Below are 21,209 nucleotides of genomic sequence, written 5' to 3' on the forward strand. Positions count from 1 at the left end.
ATTTAAGGGGGATCTTGTTTTATAGTCGAAGGGTTATTATTGTACTTTAATCTTTGATATTGTTATGTGTTTGTATGTCTTTAAAAATCACAATGTAGTAGTTTATTAATAAAAAATTTAAAATATGTATTGTGATTATTTACAAATTTAACTACAAAGCTATTTTATTCATATAGGTACCCCTAATTAAAAAAAGTATTGTGATTATTCACTAATATAACTACCAGGATATTTCATTCATCTACCATTAATTCCCCTCTGCTATTAGAGGGTAGGTACTGCAAATTTGTAAGTGCTGCACAAACTTGAAAAATAAAGCGAAGTTAGAATATTACCATAAATTGAAAAACAGTTAATTCTTCCGATTGCTTGTTCTACATGAATTCTTCCTCTGGTCACTGCCCTAATACAAGAAGTTACTTGTTCTTTAGTAAACTGTGGTACTACCCTTAACTGCAAGAATTAAATCACCAGGTCGCATTTGATGCACAATACCACCATCCTTTTTTTTTAACTCCTTTATTCTGCAATCTATCAGTAATGACAATAAGCGTCTTTGTTGATAAATGATTATGACATGTACAGGATGCTCCATTAAGCACCCTGTTTTATAATGTAGCTATTGCTAACTTTGTGGCATTACCTCTAATATTTACAATATGTTATTATTTACAAAGATATGTACATTACTAATTACTTAAACCTATTAATTAAGTCTCTTGGTTTGAATTTTTTTAATCTTCTTTCTTCATGTTCATGTAAGTCTTCAAACAACCGCTTGGCTAACTCGTTAGGATGTTCAGACACTCTTTCGCGATATGTTGCACCACCATCCTGGACATTTTTTGTCTGATGTAAAAATAACTAATTAGGAGCAAACAAACCTTTGAAACTATTTACCTATGTGTTTATAAACCTATAAGTTGGTTTTTGATGTGCCAATAATGTTGGTTTTTGGTATGTCACTTCTGTACAATCCACAATAATATGTAAAAGTGCTGTAAACTATAGGTGAACATAATTTATTTTTAAGTTGATATGGTATATTTTTTATTAGCTGGATGAACAAAGTTTCATGCATAACGATTAACAATGTATACATAATATTTGCAATAGTCCCTCTACTGCAGCCAGGTATGTCTGCAACAAATTTAAACGTAATTGCATCAATGTCATGAATAATTTTATTGATCTTATTTAAAGTTATACATACTGCTTTAGGCAGGATTGGGGAAAATGTTGAGGATGAATTTTTATAAAAACGACAGTATGAAGTACATGCACTAACACACAGTATAAAGTTACTTGCTAAATCTTTTAAGTTACGTATATATCAATACAAATAAAGTGTGAAAAAGATATATCAGTGTTTTTAGCAAATATATTTCTTGATAATTTTTGGTCTTTGGATTTGTCTTCTTCGGGAATATGATAATAAGTATTAAAATATGATGAAAAGAAAATTAAAAACAATCTTAGTATTATTTGTAAAATCTGTCAAAATATTTCATTTTCTTATCAATTTTACAGCCATAACACATTGACTTACACGGTGGTCATGATTAATAACTATAGTCAAGCAATGTTGGCTGCTGTTATATTTTGGATAACGTATGTTGGTGACTGCTTAGGAACGTCTTATGTTGTTGTTTTGCCTTACTTTTTTTAATTTTTGGTATTTTAATAAAAAAATTTGGTAAGAAATAAGTATTAAAATTAGTTTAATATTTAAATAAAATACAAATAAACTGTTTAAAATGTTTATTTCATTGAAATCATATAATAGAAGTATAACTTCTTAGGTGCGTACAAAATACAACACATTCTTTTTTTTGTTAAAACTGTGATATTTCACCCATCCATGATCCATGATAATATTCTAACTGAATATTACTTAGCCATGGACGTATAAATAAAGACGTCCATGTACTTAGCATATTAAATATTAAACAATATTTCAATATACAGTAGTTGTTATTCCCATGTACACTTTCACTAAATTGTGATCGTTCTTGATATGCTAAAATAAAAATCTATACTAGAATGCTATGCTGAAACAACTTTGTAACCGCATTTTATAGTTATCAAAAAAGATAATAATACATTATTATTGTACCTGTGATATATTTTTTTATAAAGGCACAATCATTGTTAGTCATATCATATTGCTTTCAATTTTATAAATTACACAAAATCAAGGATTTACACACAAGATAGTACTACTGCATTTCTTCAGCATCTTCACCAGTCCTATTTGAAAATATGGTGAGAAGATTTTCTTTATCTTCTTTATAAAAGTAGCAGGAACATAAAATGAGTAGTTTTACTCCCTTCAGCAGATTTCCTAAAAATATGGTGTCAATAAATTTACAATTTTAGATATTTTAGTACTTACAATATCAATGATAACCATTCGGATACCCAACACATTACCATTTTATAGAAATTAAATAATAACATACAACGTACAAGTAATATAAAATATTCCATTTCTACAAACAAAAATAAAACTTGACGTCTATCAAATGTCACCAATATCACGTGTGAATTTAACTGACACTGACAGTTGACGGATCGGGTCCCTGTAATTAATCGTACCTCGATTCCTCTCCTTTGTGTAGGTCTCCATAATCATTGGTATATACCAATAACGTACGATGTAGATTGGTATATTAATATTATGTGACACATGACAGAAGCTCGAAACAAATGACTGTGAATGAAATGCCCTATTGAATAGGGCTTTTCATCGATTGTCATTTGTTTCGAGCTTCGGTCAAGTGTCACATAATATTAATATATCTACGTCATACGTCTTTGGTTTCTATCATTGGCAATACCAATAACATATGACGTAGATATATTAATATTAGACAACACATGACAGAAGCTCGAAACAAATGACTGAGTGAAAAGCCCTATATCATGTAAATACAAGTCATAAAGATGTCTTTCTACAGTTAAAATTGCACAGCCTAAAGACATCATTTATGTAACTTCTTAAGCCGTCACAAAATGACTGCAATAAGAAAATAGAATTTATTAACTTGCCCTCGCTAAGAATGTTTTTTTTCAATTTTTTTTATTTTGCGGCTTTAGCGCTTAGCTATTTAGCCAGATACATGATGAGAATTAATACTATTATAATACATATTAAAACTAATTCAAATTACTAGTAATTTTATTAATATTCTGAATAATTATGTAACCACTTAATACTAAAATAAAAAAGTGTCCATCTATACTATCCCAACACATTTTCACCTTTGAAATCGTAAATTTCCATTCCCATTAAAAAATAATTTGTACTGTATAAGTATATTTCTTTTGAGCTTCATTTTTTTTTTCAAAATACTGCAACACGAGTTTTAAATTATGACACAGTACAATACTTGTTTCAATATTTACATGTAAATAAAATCATCCTAATTACTTGTAAAAGTAAGGTTATAAATTTAAGAATACAGAACTCTCTTTTAAAACCAAAGTGGCATTAGACTAATTTTAAAATTCCCCCTTAAAGGAAAAAGGTAAATCTGGCAACAGTGCCGTCGTTTGCTGGACATTTAATCTCTCCCGAATACTTAAGAGTAGATGAATAGCACCGATTCCCGCTCACTTCGTGGTGGAGGCGCAACATCGTGAGCCAGAATCGGCATACCGATTCCCGCTCACATGAGCCAGAATCGGCATACCGATTCTCGCTCACCGTGGGAAAAAGTGGTCCAGAATCGGCATACCGATTCTCGGCCATCGTGATACCTATCCATCATGGTCCTTGGCATCGATGGCTCGTTGAATGTAGAAGAAGTAGAAGAAGTAAAAGATCAACAATGACCAGAGGATCGTAAGAAGATTGTTTATTTTGAAAAGGCAACATGTAAAGTACATGACAATGGACCATTCTGAACATGAGAAGAAGTAAAAGACCTACAATGACCAGAGGATCGTAAGAAGATTGTTGATTTTGAAAAGGCAACATGTAAAGTACATGACAATGGCCCATTCTGAACATGAGAAGAAGTAAAAGACCATCAATGACCAGAAGATCGTAAGAAGATTGTTGATTTTGAAAAGGCAACATGGCAATGACAATGGCCATTCTGAAAGTATATAAAAATGCTATATAATCATCATCATGACAATGGCCCATTCTGAACATGTATAAAAATGTGAAATGCTATACGATTATCATATATAGGGCTGAAAATATAATATTTATACAAATTACGAAAAATCAAATATTTTGAATTATTTACAAAAATATTTTTTAAATAACAGGTTGTTGTTTATCAACATTCCGGATGTGGATGGTTGATAAGAAAAGAATGTAGACGTTATTTTTGCAACAACAGGAAACCGCTAAAGATATGACAAACCACAATACTAAAAGTCCGGATGTAGTCAGATGATAACATGTAACCACTGTTGTTATTTGTGTAAATGTTATCGCATATTTTTAAAACCACAAGGTCTTGTTTGTCATGTTTTTTTGCAAAACATGGAAATCTTATCTCTGAAATGAACAACGTAACCGTGAGAATGTAAACATGTGATCACGTTCGTGCCGCGTTGGGGTAACGAGCTGCGGAATCCTTTAAAAAACAAATCATTGACATTGCCAAAACGGCATTACAACATATCTTCTTTGCTAATGATCCGATTTTGACGTATGGGGTGTCAAATGAAAGCGGTGGCGACACAGATGGCAAATGTCAATTCTTCTTCTGTCAACGTTCAACATTAACTGTCAATTCTTCTTCTTCTTTTCCGTATAGTGCCTAACAGAACGTCACGTGAATGGTGTGACGTGAAATAACGTGACGTGAAATAACGTGACGTGAATAACGTGACGTGAATAACGTGACGCGAATGACGTGACGCGAATGACGTGACGTGAATGACGTGACGAGAATAACGTGACCTGATGGTTTCTAATGGTCTCTAATGGTCTCTGCTACACTCTATTCCCTAATGGTATAGGCTATTTATCTTTAAACCATCCTAACAGTGTACCTCTTTAACGTGACATTTGAACGCGAATGATGTGGCATTTACGCAACATTCGACGCAGGAGGTGTGCTCCAAAGTTGGAATTTATTGAGACTTTTCACGCAGAACATGATCAGTACTAGTATGAATCCCATCGAGTACATACATAGGGTAATGGAGTTTCAAAGTAAACTCAGCCTGTTAAATAAAGATATTAAATCATATGAGGATTTAAAACAAATTAATAGGCAATTCGATAGTCTGCATATTGAGGGGCAAACGTGGAGGTCTGAAGAGCAGCAGCAAGGTCTTTACGCCTTTAGAAAACTACCACAAGCTACATATCCGTTAAGACGTATTCAGCCTACACCATGGGAGCCAGCAACAACACCAACAGCGAAAATATGAAAAGTGAAATAGACAATGAAGATGATGCAGGATGTTGCTTTCCAATATTGATGGCGCCTTTGTAGACTAGGGAATATTTTTGGCTAGAAAATTCTTGTAAAAATGGCTTATAGTCTTCTGTCACTCTGTCCGGTAGGAAAACCACGCTTTCTTCTAGTTCAAGCAATACAACCTCCCCAAACTTGCTTTTTACTATTTTCGCTGAGTAAATTATAAATGGAGTGTCGACAGGTAGGTCCCTCAAATTTTGGACAGGCTTTCTCTCTGCAATAAGCGAGAATTTGTTTATTTTGGTTAGATCCATCTGCAACAATACGAAAACTTTCTATTTTTCTCTATTTTCTTTTTTTAACGAAAATGTGGAGATACATTAAACGATTAGGATGAGAGAGAAAAGCTGTGAATTATGTTAGACGCTACATGAAGTCGTAAAAATAAACATTTTTTAAATAAAATACTGAATGAAATCAGAATATGAAAAGAGAGGAACGTGAAATCAAAATACGAAAAGAGGAAAACAATGCTTATAAAAAATAGCGGTTGGGAAAATATTTTGAACCATGAAAAAGGATATAATAAATACATAAAATTACTTAACAATGAAAACAGGTACACAATACATTCAGAAATACGTATTTAAAAAATAAACAACACAAATAGCTTACCTTGCTTCACTATTTTCACTGCACTGCGAACTTATGACTTACTGTAAGACTTTCAGATGTCGACTGTGTTGTATGCTTGTTTGGTTCTCTATTTATAGGCGAAACCCCCCACGCAGGCAGAGCGTGATCACATGTCAAGGATTTGTTTTTGCAAAATAGTTTCCGTACAATAACATATTTTTTTCGTTAACCACGATAACACATTTCCTGTAAAAATATGTTATTGTGGTTACCGGAAACTGATAACAGTTTATAATACTAATATATGTGGTTACATGTTATCATCTGACTACATCCTGCCTTCTAGCATTGTGGTTTGTCATATCTTTAGCGGTTTCCTGTTGTTGCAAAAATAACGTCTACATTCTTTTCTTATCAACCATCCACATCCGGAATGTTGATAAACAACAACTTGTTATTTAAAAAATATTTTTGTAAATAATTCAAAATGTTTGATTTTTCGTAATTTGTACAAATATATTTTCAGCCCTATATATGATAATCGTATAGCATTTCACATTTTTATACATGTTCAGAATGGGCCATTGTCATGATGATGATTATATAGCATTTTTATATACTTTCAGAATGGCCATTGTCATTGCCATGTTGCCTTTTCAAAATCAACAATCTTCTTACGATCCTCTGGTCATTGATGGTCTTTTACTTCTTCTCATGTTCAGAATGGGCCATTGTCATTGCCATGTTGCCTTTTCAAAATCAACAATCTTCTTACGATCCTCTGGTCATTGTAGGTCTTTTACTTCTTCTCATGTTCAGAATGGTCCATTGTCATTGCCATGTTGCCTTTTCGAAATCAACAATCTTCTTACGATCCTCTGGTCATTGTTGATCTTTTACTTCTTCTACTTCTTCTACATTCAACGAGCCATCGATGCCAAGGACCATGATGGATAGGTATTACGATGGCCGAGAATCGGTAAGCCGATTCTGGACCACTTTTTCCCACGGTGAGCGAGAATCGGTATGCCGATTCTGGCTCATGTGAGCGGGAATCGGTATGCCGATTCTGGCTCACGATGTTGCGCCTCCACCACGAAGTGAGCGGGACTCGGTGCTATTCATCTACTCTTAAGATGCTCAGTTGCCAATAGTGTGATCTGATTTACTCTCCTTGGAATATATTAGTCCTAATATCCAAAACAAATAAATATATTACAATTCTTATTATCACGAATAATCTTTACATTCTCTAGATAGCAACAAATTTAACTATAACCGCTTCATGTGATTATAATGTAAAAATCAATTCTGAGTTTTCTGGGTCAGAACTTATAATTTATTACTTATTCAAAATCGCGCAACACTGTAAGAAAAAGGTTCGTTCGAAGAGTAAAAAGCTTGCAAGAATTTTGATGAGATCGAAGAGTTACTGTCCTTGAAAATTTTTCAAATAATTAATACAAAATTATCTGCTAATGACTAAACCCTGGAAATGTGTGTCCTTTCGTGAGCACTTTGTTAACTTTCAGGTGGTATAAATATATTTCAGAAATACTAGCCGTATACTACATTCGCTCTCGCGAGATTTTTTTTGACACTGACGTTAGTAATTTCTTTTTTGAAAAATTCAGTTGTCAGAAGTGACTGGAAATTATTACAAAACCAACGCACCTGCTCATATCCAATATTATTAATAGTAAACAGACATAAAAATAACATAAACCTTACGCCAATCAATATTTATTTATTTAAACCATTATAATGTATTGATAGCAAATGAGAAAATTATTTATTGTACAAAATAAAAATATTTTGTAGAAATAAACTTCACAAAATTTTATGAGATTAGTAGACACTCCCACTATTTCTAATAATTCTTCTTTTTTTAATGAAAGATTAAGTTGATTTGAGCTGATTTTAGCAATAATAGTGTGAGGTAGGAATTTTTGTGTTGTACGTTTCCTATTCCGAATGTCTCAAAAAAAATCTCGCGAGAGCGAATGTAGTATAACATAATAATTTAGCAAAACGCGGGAAGGCACTGATTTCACAGTAGGTTTAAAATTTTTACCGCTCTAAAGAACTGGGCTCCTGTTAGATATAAAATTTTTAATGGACTGCGCGTGCGTGCTAAGGTTGTTGCAACTTTATCAATTATTTTCAATGCAAAAAAGCCTGAACAGTGTTCAATATACCTGATCATTGGTCAGCGCTTTATTTCCTATCAAATACAGTCATTTGTTTTAAAGATTTCTATCAATGAGGTGCCAACATCTTTTTTTCGTCCTTGAATTTTCAACCCTTAATAAAAAATAAACTACAACTGATCAAAATCTGAAACCAAGTGATCATTGATGTACAAACCGTGAACAAAAGGATGGTATAATTATTTTTACGAAATTCGATCAATGAGGTGCTAACATCCCATAACCGACATCTTGCCATTAACTTCAGTGACAAATGACATGAGACAATGACAACTTAGACATAGACAATATTATAGTGACACATGTTCCATGCAAGGGGATACATATTACACACACTGATTATATCTGTATACGGAATATAGTTGTTACATATTTCTTCTCCATTTATTGCTGCTTCCTTAGCTAAACTATCAGCCTTTTCATTGCCCAGTACACCAGAATGTCCTTTCATCCAGCAAATAATTATATTATTTCCAGAAATTATAGCTTCATGATAAAGTTTTATTACTTCAACCTCAATATGATTAAGGTTTTTTGCGTTTTCTTTGTTCGATAATATCTTAACTATACTTTGATTGTCTGTAAATATAACATTATAATTTATATTATTTTGACATATACTTCTATGTAAAAGGTATATTTACTAAAAATTTTAGAAATCCCAATGGATTCAATAAAATGTGTTCATCAGAACGTTTTCAAACATATCGGTCCATCATCAGTGAATTTAGATACTTGCAAAATAGCTCCAGAACCAAACAATTGTTGGGATTATAAATAAATCTACATTATCTTAAATTAAAATTAAAAAGGCTAAACGCCGATGTTCAGGGATTAAACCTCTGGGAACATGGTGAAACTCTACCCGAGGACCCAATCAACCATCTTAGGTCAACGATGACTACTAGGTCAACGATGACTACTAAGACTTAGTAGTCATCGTTGACCTAAGATGGTTGATTGGGACTACTAAGACTTAGTAGTCATCGTTGACCTAAGATGGTTGATTGGGTCCTCGGGTAGAGTTTCACCATGTTCCCAGAGGTTTAATCCCTGAACATTGGCGTTTAGCCTTTTTAATTTTAATTTAACATAATGTAGATTTATTTATAATCACAAATATTGTTTGGTTCTGGGGCTATTTTGCAAGTATCCAAATTCACTGATGATGGACCGATATGTTTGAAAACGTTCTGATGAACACATTTTATTGAATCCATTGGGATTTTTAAAATTTTTAGTAAATATACCTTTTACATAGAAGTGGTTTTTACTTCATGTTCCAGTTTGTTTGATATATTGACGTTGGATGTTTTTAAATTAAAGTCAATTGACGCGTGTAAAAAGCATTTATATGACATTGTAAACTAATTTTAGCTTGTTTTATTCTTTTATCATATCGCATGTTTTCTATGTTAGTTATGTATATTTTATAGTTGATATGTATAATATGGTATTTTTCCCGTAAATAAAAATTATTAAAAACAATATTATAATATTACGTATGTACCTACAATATCTGCAAATAGTTTCGATTTCAAACAAATCACACCTACTAAAATGATCCCACCTTGAAAAGGATCCGGAAATCCTACAGCAGGGCATTATGTTAACATCAAATATTTAAGTAAAATGCTAAATATTATTAAGTCAATACACGTACCAATTTTTTTTACTAAAACGATTTAGTCGTTATTGTTCACACTATCATCGCCATCGCTGTCGTCACCGTTAATTGTTATTATGATTGGGCTTATTTCGTTTATTTTATTTTCTCGAATCCACCAATCTACCAATTAATTTTTCGCACTTGTATATACAGTTCCGCCATACTTCTGGAGTTGCAATTGAAAGTGCTTCTCGCCAAGTTTCCCAAACCGCTTCGTCTGTATACCCATTTGGCCCAATATGGTTGTCGTAATATTGTTTGCTGTTCCCCATATATATTCGATAGGATTAAACTGGCAGTGGTATGGTGGAAGACGTAAAACTTGATGCCCGTAACTTTCAATAACCTGATCCATCACAAAGATTTTTGGTTTTGCATGTTGTTTTGCCAAACGTAACAACTCAGACTTTAATATATGCTGTGGAATAGATATGCGTTCATTTGTTAGCCATTCTTTAATCTTATCTACATTCCACGAATTTGTTGGATTTTTGTTTAGTATTTATGAATGGTAAGTCGCATTGTCTAAAATAATTACGCTGGGCTCACTTAATCCGGGAAGAAGTTTTTCACGCAACCATTTCACAAACATTTTCGTGTTCATATTGTCATGATAGTCACTGTTTTTTTATGTAGACGAAAATATTAAATCAGCACCTTCTATAAAGCCTGTCTTCCCTCCCGCGTGCAGAATTATATGTCGCTTCCCTTCTCCACTAGTACGCTTGATCGATTTTATGTTGTCATCTTGCCATATTCCCCTTAGAAAATATCCATGTTTCGTCTAAATATACAAAAGTTGACCCTTCTTCTTTAAATTTGTTATATTTTCTAAGAAACTCAATTCTCTTGTGTACAACAGAACTTCTTTCACAAAGCGCTTTTCTATTATCCTCTTTTTTAAATTTGAATCCTATGTTATGTAGGACTTGCCATAAACTTGTTCTGCCGATGTCACCAAATTTCCTCTCTTTTAACTTAAGTAAAATTGTATCTAAAGTCACACGTTCCTTATATTTGCACGCATTTGATGTATGATATTACGAATTTGAAATTTTCGTCCTTCGAACATAACGTTCGTTTTTAAAGACAGGCGAGTATGGTGGTGATAGTTTTCCGGCACTTCACTATAGGGCTTTTCATCGATTGTCGTTTGTTTCGAGCTTCTGTCATGTGTCACATAATAATAATATATCTACGTCATACGTCTTTGGTTTGTATCATTGGCAATACCAATAACGTAGATATATTAATATTATGTTACACATGACAGAAGCTCGAAACAAATGACTGTGAATGAAAAGCCCTATTCTCGTTTTTAATTGTAGATCTTAATTTTGATTCGCTAATTCCTAAAGCATTGCACACGCTTTGTTGTACAGACGTTACCGATTTTAAACGACCACCATTGTTTTTTTACGCAATAAAGTACATATGTAGGTTATAAATTAGAGTATCTACATATAAAATACGTCTTGGCATTTTCGGTTAAACAGCACGAACAGATTCTCACAAAATTAACAATATATGACGTTACCAATTTGACAGAATAAATTCAACTGGAAGATAACAAATGTCCTTATAGTTTCTTATAGTATTCCTGCTTTGTTTGTCAACCCTTTTATTTAAATTACCTATTAAAATTGCATTAGTCTGTCATACTTTCTCTAATTTGGTTTTGCACCTATTTGGGTAATTAAGTACTTTCACTTGAATAAGTACAATGCCAACACAGTTACCGTAATTAAAATAGGTCAAAAAATGAGCTTTATGATACTATACAGTATGGTGCAAATGAAAGGATTAAATTCGTTATTTCGTAAACCGGCGATTTTAAGAAAAAATCCTGAAACAGATCGATTTTTATTTTTAAATTATGATATTTTGCCATAAATGTCATACTAGTAACTTCATCCATATGGGCGTGATGAAGTAATCGATTATTTTTTACATGAGAATAGGGGTCGTGTGCTAGCTCATTTGAAAGATCATTCTATTTACTAATATAAACTGTATACTGTATATACTCGTATAACTCGTTTACTGTATATACGACTAGATGCAAAATTTACTGAATGCATTAACATTATTTAGTGGTGGCCGCATATCGAAATAACTACTCTGTGATAGACCACATAACGAATTAGTTACTCTGCGGTAGACCGCATATTGGATGGTAGACCGCATATCGAATCGGCACTAATCTATATATTTTTTCGTATTTAAAATATTACTTGCGGGTAAATCCTAATTGTTCTTTTAGTCAAGGAAGTCTCTTCGCCTCTGCTCGGGAAAATGTTCTAGTCAGGTGTTTTGCATAATCTTACTCCTAAGTTAGTATTAAGTTTTTGCTAAGAAAGGTATTTCTAACAAGAGTGCATTGTAGTTTATTATTTATCTTATTATTTTTCCTTAAATTATCCTGCTTATTAAATTTTAATCAAAAAATTACTAAAAATTCAATAATTAAATAGATATTGGCCCTCTACGCACCCGAGGTCTACGCTTATGTTACTGGTATACCTAAAATATTACAATCGACCTGCTAATTGGTTTGTTTCTTTATTAATCCGTGACCGGTGTATCCCTAACGAATAGACAGTAACTGTGAGACTCTACCAGTCTATCTAATAGCATTATAACAATAATTGATGGAATGCACTGTAAAATCCAATTCTGATTACTGAATTGTATATATGGATCTAAATCTCCAATTATTTTCAGCTTCAATGAGTATCTAAAACAATAAAAGAAATAATGTTATTGCTTGCAAAATTCATCATTATTGATAAATATCAGGGAAAAATGAATAGTAAATAAAAATTGTTTCGCCTACCTTTCTAAAACATCTGCGGAGTTTCCATTAATAATTTCCTTAACCCGCCATTACACGCGCTATGAGGGAATCCCTCACCATATTTGTTTATAACCAATGAAGTTGTGTAAACTAATACGATAACCTTAAGCATCCAGGAATGCCTTTAGCATGGTTCATGAGAGGGTATGAAAAAGTTATAGAATATTTCAGGCGGTCAGTGTGCTGTGTGATAGTTGAAAGAAGAGACATCCCTCTTCAAGTGAGGGAATTCCTCACTGCGCGTGCAATCACGGTGAAATCACGTTTCTGTTATCTCAAAGAAACTTTTAGGTTTTTATTTAATATTTAGGTAGGTTTAATTAAAATACAGTCGAACCCGCTTATTAGAGTACCGCTTATAGGAATATCCCGGTTTAAGGAATAAAATTTTGAGATCCCGGAACATTTCCATTTACTCCTTAATAAATTTAACCGTTTATAGTGATACGTTTTAGTAAAAGAATCCCGCTTTATCTAATAATCCTAAGTTACCAAAAACTTTTTAGGTACAATTTCCCACGAATTTTTATGTTTTCTGGTTTTATAGGACCTGTCGATAATATTTTATTACTTACTTTATTATGGGTACCAATTCTACCTTCTGCCAAACATTTACCGATCGTAAAGTAGGTACCTAATTTTTCAATTGTGTAAACATTCTTATTGCTCACTCACCGCCACGTCGTTGTCTGTCTAGATTTTTAACAGTTGGAAGTCATAAATAACCCTTTGTAATATAATAACCGCTGAAATTTTCTGGAAGGTAAAACCAATGTCAATTTTTTATTTACATATTATAATTTTAGAGCAACAAGTGACTAATATCGTTGATTGAGGTATTGGACCCATATTAATATTTCAATCAACGCTAATATCTTATGTAACAAAACGAATAGTCTCAAATTACCGATTATTTTTCCAGAAAAAAAGTAAGTCTGTTGGATATATGTTAATAAGAAAATATATATGTATACGTATATCTACATATTGTATACATTTCATACTTATTTGTGTAGGTATGCATGCACAGATAATGTAGTTTGGTGTTTTAATAAAATAAGTAATAGTTACACTAGGTACTGTATTATTGACATAAAAAGAAATAGAACCATATACATAATATATGTACATAACGTATGTATGTACATGTAAATACATACTATGTACATGTACATACAGTATGTACCTCTACAAAGTGTGTTGTACTATTACGACGTATATTCGGTACATATATTTCTGCTAGCCACCACTGATCGGTTATTAGAATATCCCGGTTATAGGAATATTTTTGCTTGGCACGAAGGCTATTCTAATAAGCGGGTTCGACTGTATTATTAAGGGAAAATGAAATATTATTGTTTTCATTCTGGTGGGATGTAGAGTAGCATTATGTTGCTTTATATGCCATTAGACTGAAAACTTAGACTTTTGATAGCAGTTGCCGCTAGGGCATCTATGCCATTTCGTTCGTTGCGGTCCGTGACTGCACGCCAGGGTTTGTTTTGGTTGGATCGGGGAGAGCAGCATATGTGCCTCCTGATCAGAGACTAATAAGTTTCGAAACCGGTAGAGGTGCTTGCGGCACTCTCTGATTGGACTAGAATATCGCGCGGCTGTAGTTTCGTGTTGCAACGACATTGAAAATGGTTATTCATTTTTTTAAATATTATTGTTTGGATTAGGTTAAGAACAGTGGCACACCGAGCGGGGGGTTTGGGAGTTAAAATCCCACCCAGAGCATATAGAAATATATATAAAAGAAAGTAGGAAAATGTAACTTGTCTTTCACAAATAATACAAAAAACTTTCGGTGCCCAAGCTAACCCCCCCTCCCCCAGAGGAAAATTCTAGGTGCGCCACTGGTTAAGAACCCATTTTTAAATTTACCTATTCTAATTGGGAAATAAGCCACAATTTAACTTGTAAAATTGATTTTATTGACGTTTCGAATTCCACCTCGGACGTTGTTATCAAAATACAAAATATTAATAGTTAATTACATAAATACCACAAAGAAATAGCTTCAGAACAGTTGTTAATTTTAATTTGTATTTTTAGTAAAATGAATTCGCGTAAAGAACGTTCATTTCTTCAGTGGCTCGCTGAAATTGAAAATTAAGAAAACTTGCTTTTGATCTATGTATATTATTTTTACTTTTGTTTTGTTAAATTAATAAAAAAAATTGGTTTACGAGACTTTCTATAATATGTGAGTACAACCCATTTTATATTTATACATGTTGACATTCATTCTTGCTCGAAAGAAGTCGAACTTATGTAGGTGAGGGCGACGCTCATACGCGTGCAGCCACGTCACAAAAGAAGACGCGTGTAACGGCGGGTAAATAATCACTTTGCATTGTGGTAAATTTATAAAATTTACAAATGACAAACAGAAGTTTTAAAAAATACACACAAAACAGCCAACAAAATCCAAATGAATCCAAAATAGGCAAAATACTAGGACAAACAAACAATGAAATGAAACGACAAACGACAACGATGATACAAACATAAAAGTTTTGTAACTTTTAAGCTCCAAGCTCCTCCCAATTTCGTGACGTCAGACTTAGGCTGGCTGAAATGAAAACGTCTTTTAAACGTATTTTAACGTCATTAATCTTACGTATTTAAAATCACCTACAAAAGACGTTGATATGACGTAATGTTCAACCACGTGTATATATTCCACCAAATACTGACGTTTCCTCGACGTTGTTGACGTCACTTGGTTGCCTGGGTGGCTATTTAACTTGTTTAGAGTTCTGCTTATTATCCATCTGAATAATATTATTAATCCTCCATTACTCATATTATTATTATTATTCTATTCTGGATATATTTAACTTTGCTGTATGCATTAAAATCATACTATTACTACTTCTAAGTTCTATTTGGTGAAGGGTTGTTATTTGACCCAGGACTAAAGTTGTACTCTCAGAGTTCGCCCCCGATACGTTCTGACGTTAGTTATGTCTGTTGCTATTAGAGTTTATATGTTTAATTTAAGAAAGAACTAGGATTTGACTTTAAATAAAAACTTCTTTTATTATTCAACAACATTAATTTTTTACCAACGAACAACCTACTTATATTTTTTTATATGTCATTTCTATCTCTGTCAAATAAGAACCTAAAGCTTATTATGAACAACATTACAAAACATATTCCAATACTCCCACCTTTTTTTTGTTTTTCCAAGTTGTTCAACCCATAAACAATAAATAAATAAATAAACAAACCTTTTAAATAAAAAAAAAATATTATAACAAAGGTCCACTTTATTGCACTCTAATTGTCTATATGTAGAGTGGTAGGGAATCTTGCATTTTCAGATCTAATAGACAGTTTTGAAGCCACACAAATTCTTTTGTTGCTTGTTATATACAGCTACAAACTCAGATTCGGTTGTTGATAAAGATACCGAGATCTGTCTCTTGCTTGTCCAGTGTCCAAAACGTAGCCAGTGGTGGAACGATGAGTTTCTTTTTATCACCTGCATAATCTGCGTCACTGTAATTACGCATGGTAATTTAGTTGTATTTGCCATAACAAATACCATAATTTATTGTGCCTTTTAACCTTCCGATGACCAACCTTTTTGAAGTTATACTTCTTTGCGTAGTGGGGGTAGTTCGATAGTATCAAACGCTTTATGGAAGTCTATAAACGTTAGAACTAGAGGTCTATTGTATTCAATTGATTTTTCAGTCAAGACTTTGATGCACTGTAGGTGGTCATTTGTACCGTAGTTGGGGCGAAAACCAGCCTGTTCTTTTGGTTGGTACAGCTCAAATTTTGCTTCCAATCGATTGGTTATTATTCTGGTGTACAGTTTGTATAAATGGTTGAGTAGAGAAATTGGCCTGTAATTCTCTAGGTTCATGTTGTCACCCTTTTTATGCAGAAGAATTGTAATTGAGTTATTCCAAGCTATAGGAATTTTTTGACTATACAAGCAGAGATTGAAGAGGTCTTGTATTTTTTTCAGAAGAGAAGTTCCACCAAGTTTTGTAGCTTCTGTAACTATTCCATCATCTCCCGGAGCCTTGTTGTTTTTAATTTTTTGGAGTGCATATTGTATCTCATCTTGAGTAATTTCTGGAATATCCTCAGATCCCTGGTTTTGTACCTTGTGTCTATTTTCTTGATTTATGACATTGTTAACTTGGTTTGTGTATAATATAGTGTAGAACTCTTCGACTATTCCTAGTATTTTCTGTCTGTCTGTTGTTATCTCATCCTTTTTATCCCTAAGCTGTAAAAATTCTTTCCTATTTGTCGCCATTTTTCGTCTCATTACCTTCATGCTCCGGTTTTGCTCTATAGTCTGTACTATTTTTTCATGTTTAAATTTCCTAATATCTCTTCTCACAGCTTTCGATATGTCTTTATTGAGTGCCCTAATGTTTTCTGGATCAATGCCCCTTTCACTTTTTAACTGTCTTCTTTCTGTTATTTTAAGTTGTGTTTCTAAAGTGATCTTTTCATCTCGTTTGGTCTTTGGGCAAAAACTTGCTTGTGCCAGTTTAAGTGTATCAACTATTTGTTTGTTCAACTCATCGACATCGTTTGATATTATGGTGTGATCAAGAGTGTGGTTAATGTAGTCTCCAAATGCTGTTTCGTCTTGTGGGCGTGTCCAGTGAAAGTATTTCTTTTTTATTATATGGCTTCTATCTAAATGAGTTGGTATCTCAATGGTAGCTCTAACCATCCTATGGTCAGTGTTTGTCGAGAATCTATTAAGAACGGTCACATCTTTAAATATATATTTTTATCTGTAATAAAGTAATCTATTTCGTGGCGGGTATTGCCGTCTGGGCTCCTCCATGTCCAGCGTCTGTGTAGCTTTTTGTAGAAAAAGCTATTCATTTGATAAAAATTATTCTCTAGTAGAAATGAAAAAAGCATTTCACCTCTCTCATTTCTACTCGGACTTCCGAAATTTCCCAGGAATTTTTCGGATGCATCCAACTGTGTTCCCATTTTTGCGTTAAAATCACCACCCATGACAGTGTATTGGGCATTGTTCTCTCTTATGGCTTATAATATATCTTCGTAAAATTGTTCTACCTCTTCGTCACGATGGGTTGATGTTGGTGCATAGACTTGTATGAACTTAACAGTACATATTTTATTTAACTGTATATTTATATAAATTACTCTCTCAGATATTGCTTTTACTAACACCACATTTTTGGAGAGTTTCTTGTGTATTATGATGCCTACTCTTCCTACAGAGGTGTGTTCACTTCCCATATAATAAAGTAGGTGACCAGAGTTTAGTGTTTCGAGAGACTCTCCTCGTCTTCTTACCTCACTGAGTCCGACTACGTCCCATTTAATGTTTTGTAGTTCGTTTTCTAATTCCAGTAATCTGTCTTCCGACATCAAGGATCTAACGTTAAGCATTGCAACTTTCATCGTAAATCGCTTTGTGTTTTTCTCAGGTTGTGTCAGAACTTTGTCCCCCCCAGAATCCGTGGGACAGACTGATAGATCAGTGTGAGCCTCTGGGTTTTGAACCCTACTCACCTGGGGTAATCTTCCTTTATTATCTGACATTTCATTCTTCGAGGGAAAATGGCAATTTAAAACGCCGCGCTTGCCATGCGTGTTGGCGAGTTTAATAGGAAAGAATAGATAGTGTGAATAAAATAGTGACCCTTCTGCCCTCGGAAACCTAATATCCATTCGGGGTCGGAAGAAAACAAGAGTTAGCCAAGGGAGGCTGATAGGATAGATCAAAGGACATTTCACTTAAGACCAGTTGAAGGAGAGTGAAATGTGAAGGCCCTCATGACTCGCCAGGTGCGATTCTTGAGCGTATGAGTATTTATGCATATTGTGTTCCCGCTCATACATCGGGGTAGTGACTACAGACTGTATGGCTCGTCCAGCATGCCATAGCATGTACAACTAGGGGCACGACATAATGCGCTGCAAACCTCGTACCCCCCGAAGTCCATGGCCTGACACTTTACTACAAAGTTATAGCAAATAGCAACCCTCAAAAGTCAGGCATTAACCAGATAGACTCTATAAGAGGTCTAAACAGATACAAAAAAATTAAGAAAAACTACGACCAATAATAGTAGGAGCTATAGTGTTCTTAGGTCGACAAAATATGCCTCTACGGAACCATCGTGATGATGGCCTTCTGCTTCTGAACGAAGATGTTGGACCTAGAAATGAGGGAAATTGTTAAGGTTTAAAATCTCATCAGGAGATAAGACTCTTAACACCTATCCACAGCATCTTCCTGAGCAACATACATTAGTAGCACCAGTCAAAATCAATTAATAACATGTGGTAAAGAAATAATTGAAGAAATAATGAATCAGGTCCAAAGTACAAATTATTAGGTAATCTATCATATTTGACGAAACGACTGACGTATGCCAAGTGGAACAGCTTTTTTTCAACAAAATTCGTGAAGACTTTGTCAAGTTCATTGACGCTTATGAGAACCTAAAATAATTAGTGAAAATCAAGAAAGACGGAAAGAACAAGGCCTGACAAAAGAAGCATTGGGAAAAATAGTATTAAACTTGTTGAAAGAACTGCACATAAAAGTGTGTGAAAAGTACATAAAAACTCACCATTCTAACCCTAATTTTCAGTCTGGTCCCAGCGCTTGAAGTGTAAGGTTGGTTGAGCAGTGAACAAATCGATAAATAATTATTGTAGTTTTAAACCAGTTATTGACAGTTCTGTTATTAAGTGGTGTGGTTGGTGATATGGATTGTACAAGCGGGGGTAGACCCTCCGACTCTCCTCCTACAGGAGATTCAGGTGACCCTGGGTCAGCGATGGATCATAGCGAGATTTCCAATAATTTGGTAACAAATAATGAAAATAATATTTCTTCGCAAACCCTAAGTACAGAAAACATTAATTCCAATCCAGTAGTTAATGAGTCTGATAAGAAACCTGACTTGTTTTACAATAATACTGATTATGGTCAGTTTCACGTTTATGTAGAAAATCGTTCTAAAGAATTTAAAGGGAAATTAGATGCTTTAAAAGTAGGCGAAATAATATTAACAAACTGTTGTACTATTGAAAATAATATAATTAATTTTGACTCGATTGGTCGTAATAGAATTAGAATAAAATATAAGGATTACAAATCGGCAAATTTTTTAATTACTAATAAACATTTACCAGTTTTTCAACAAAACAATTTATACTTATATATACCGAAATTTATCTTGCACCGACAAGGTGTCATTTGAGATATTAGCCTTGATTTTTCTGAGAAATATATTAAGAATAAAATTAAGCCTTACGATGAACATTGCAAATTTGAAGTTGTGTCAGTGAGAAGAATTAATAGAAGGGAGGAAAAAATTATTAATGAAGTTAAAACTACTGAATATGTTCGCACTAAATCGTGAATAGTAACTTTTAAGTCACAAATATTACCGAAATTTGTCGTCATAAATAAAGTATTGAAAGAAGTTGAAACTTATAAACAAAAAGTCTTATTATGTTTTTCTTGTCTTCGTTTCGGACACCTAGGTGCGCAGTGCAAAAGTAGACCGCGATGCAATCGATCTCAGGGTATACATAATACAAAAGAATGCACTACTGAAAGTATTACTCCTATTTGCTTTAGTTGTCAGGGAAACCACTTTACCACAGATCTAAAAGCTTGTCCCGAATTTAATCGTAAAAAACAAATAAAGGAAGCTATGCCTTCACAAAATTTAAATTTTCATGATGCAAGCAAACAAGTTCCACGTAATTCATATGCAAATGTAACAGCCTTGCAATATACCTCGACTCTTTCAAAAAATGTCATTGATTCTAGGGTAGTGGCCCAACCACTATCAAGATCTCCTAGACATGCTAATCATTTTAACTTGCCTTCTTTAAACAATCAACATAGTAATAGTTATCACTACAGTAATGTCCAATCTTCTAAAAGACAAAAAAGACCCAACACCCCAGATGAAACAGAGTTAACAAGAAAAGAAATTATTGCACCTGTACATTTTCCTAATCAAGGTAGGAGTATATTATCTCATCCAAATTACACGAGAAATAACGCAATTTCACAGGTTGAAAACTTAGATTTAGATTTAATGAATACAATTTTAGAATTGGTTTTAACAATTGTTAATACATTAAAACAGACAAAAAACTTAGATATTTCAAAACCAGAAATTATTGATTTAGTTAGTAAACATTTAAAAGTAAATATGGCTTCAACTTCGCGGACGTAACGCAAAATTTTAATTTTTTCCAGTGGAACTGTCGTTCGGCAGTGGCCAATACGAACCTTCTTTTTCTACTTTGCAAATATAATATTAAGGTCGCGCTATTGTCCGAAACTTGGTTTAAACCAGGAAAATATAATTTTCAGGGATATAATTGTTTCCGGTCGGATCGGAATGATGGGTTTGGAGGCTCAGCTATTCTTTTAGACAATAAAATAA

The 21,209-nt window shown here is 33.4% G+C and overlaps 1 long non-coding RNA gene across 1 annotated transcript; it reads right to left on the minus strand.

Annotated features, from left to right (window-relative positions):
* Positions 1-1,746: 1,746 nt before the first annotated feature.
* On the minus strand, positions 1,747-6,304 carry LOC126880281 (uncharacterized). The gene is made up of 2 exons (XR_007696536.1): positions 2,117-6,304; positions 1,747-2,020 (listed from the first exon to the last, which is right to left on the minus strand). It is a non-coding gene; the product is annotated as an uncharacterized LOC126880281 (long non-coding RNA).
* Between the last annotated feature and the right edge of the window lie 14,905 nt (positions 6,305-21,209).

The sequence above is a fragment of the Diabrotica virgifera genome, chromosome 2, assembly GCF_917563875.1.
Source record: "Diabrotica virgifera virgifera chromosome 2, PGI_DIABVI_V3a".
Classification (NCBI taxonomy): Eukaryota; Metazoa; Arthropoda; class Insecta; order Coleoptera; family Chrysomelidae; genus Diabrotica; species Diabrotica virgifera.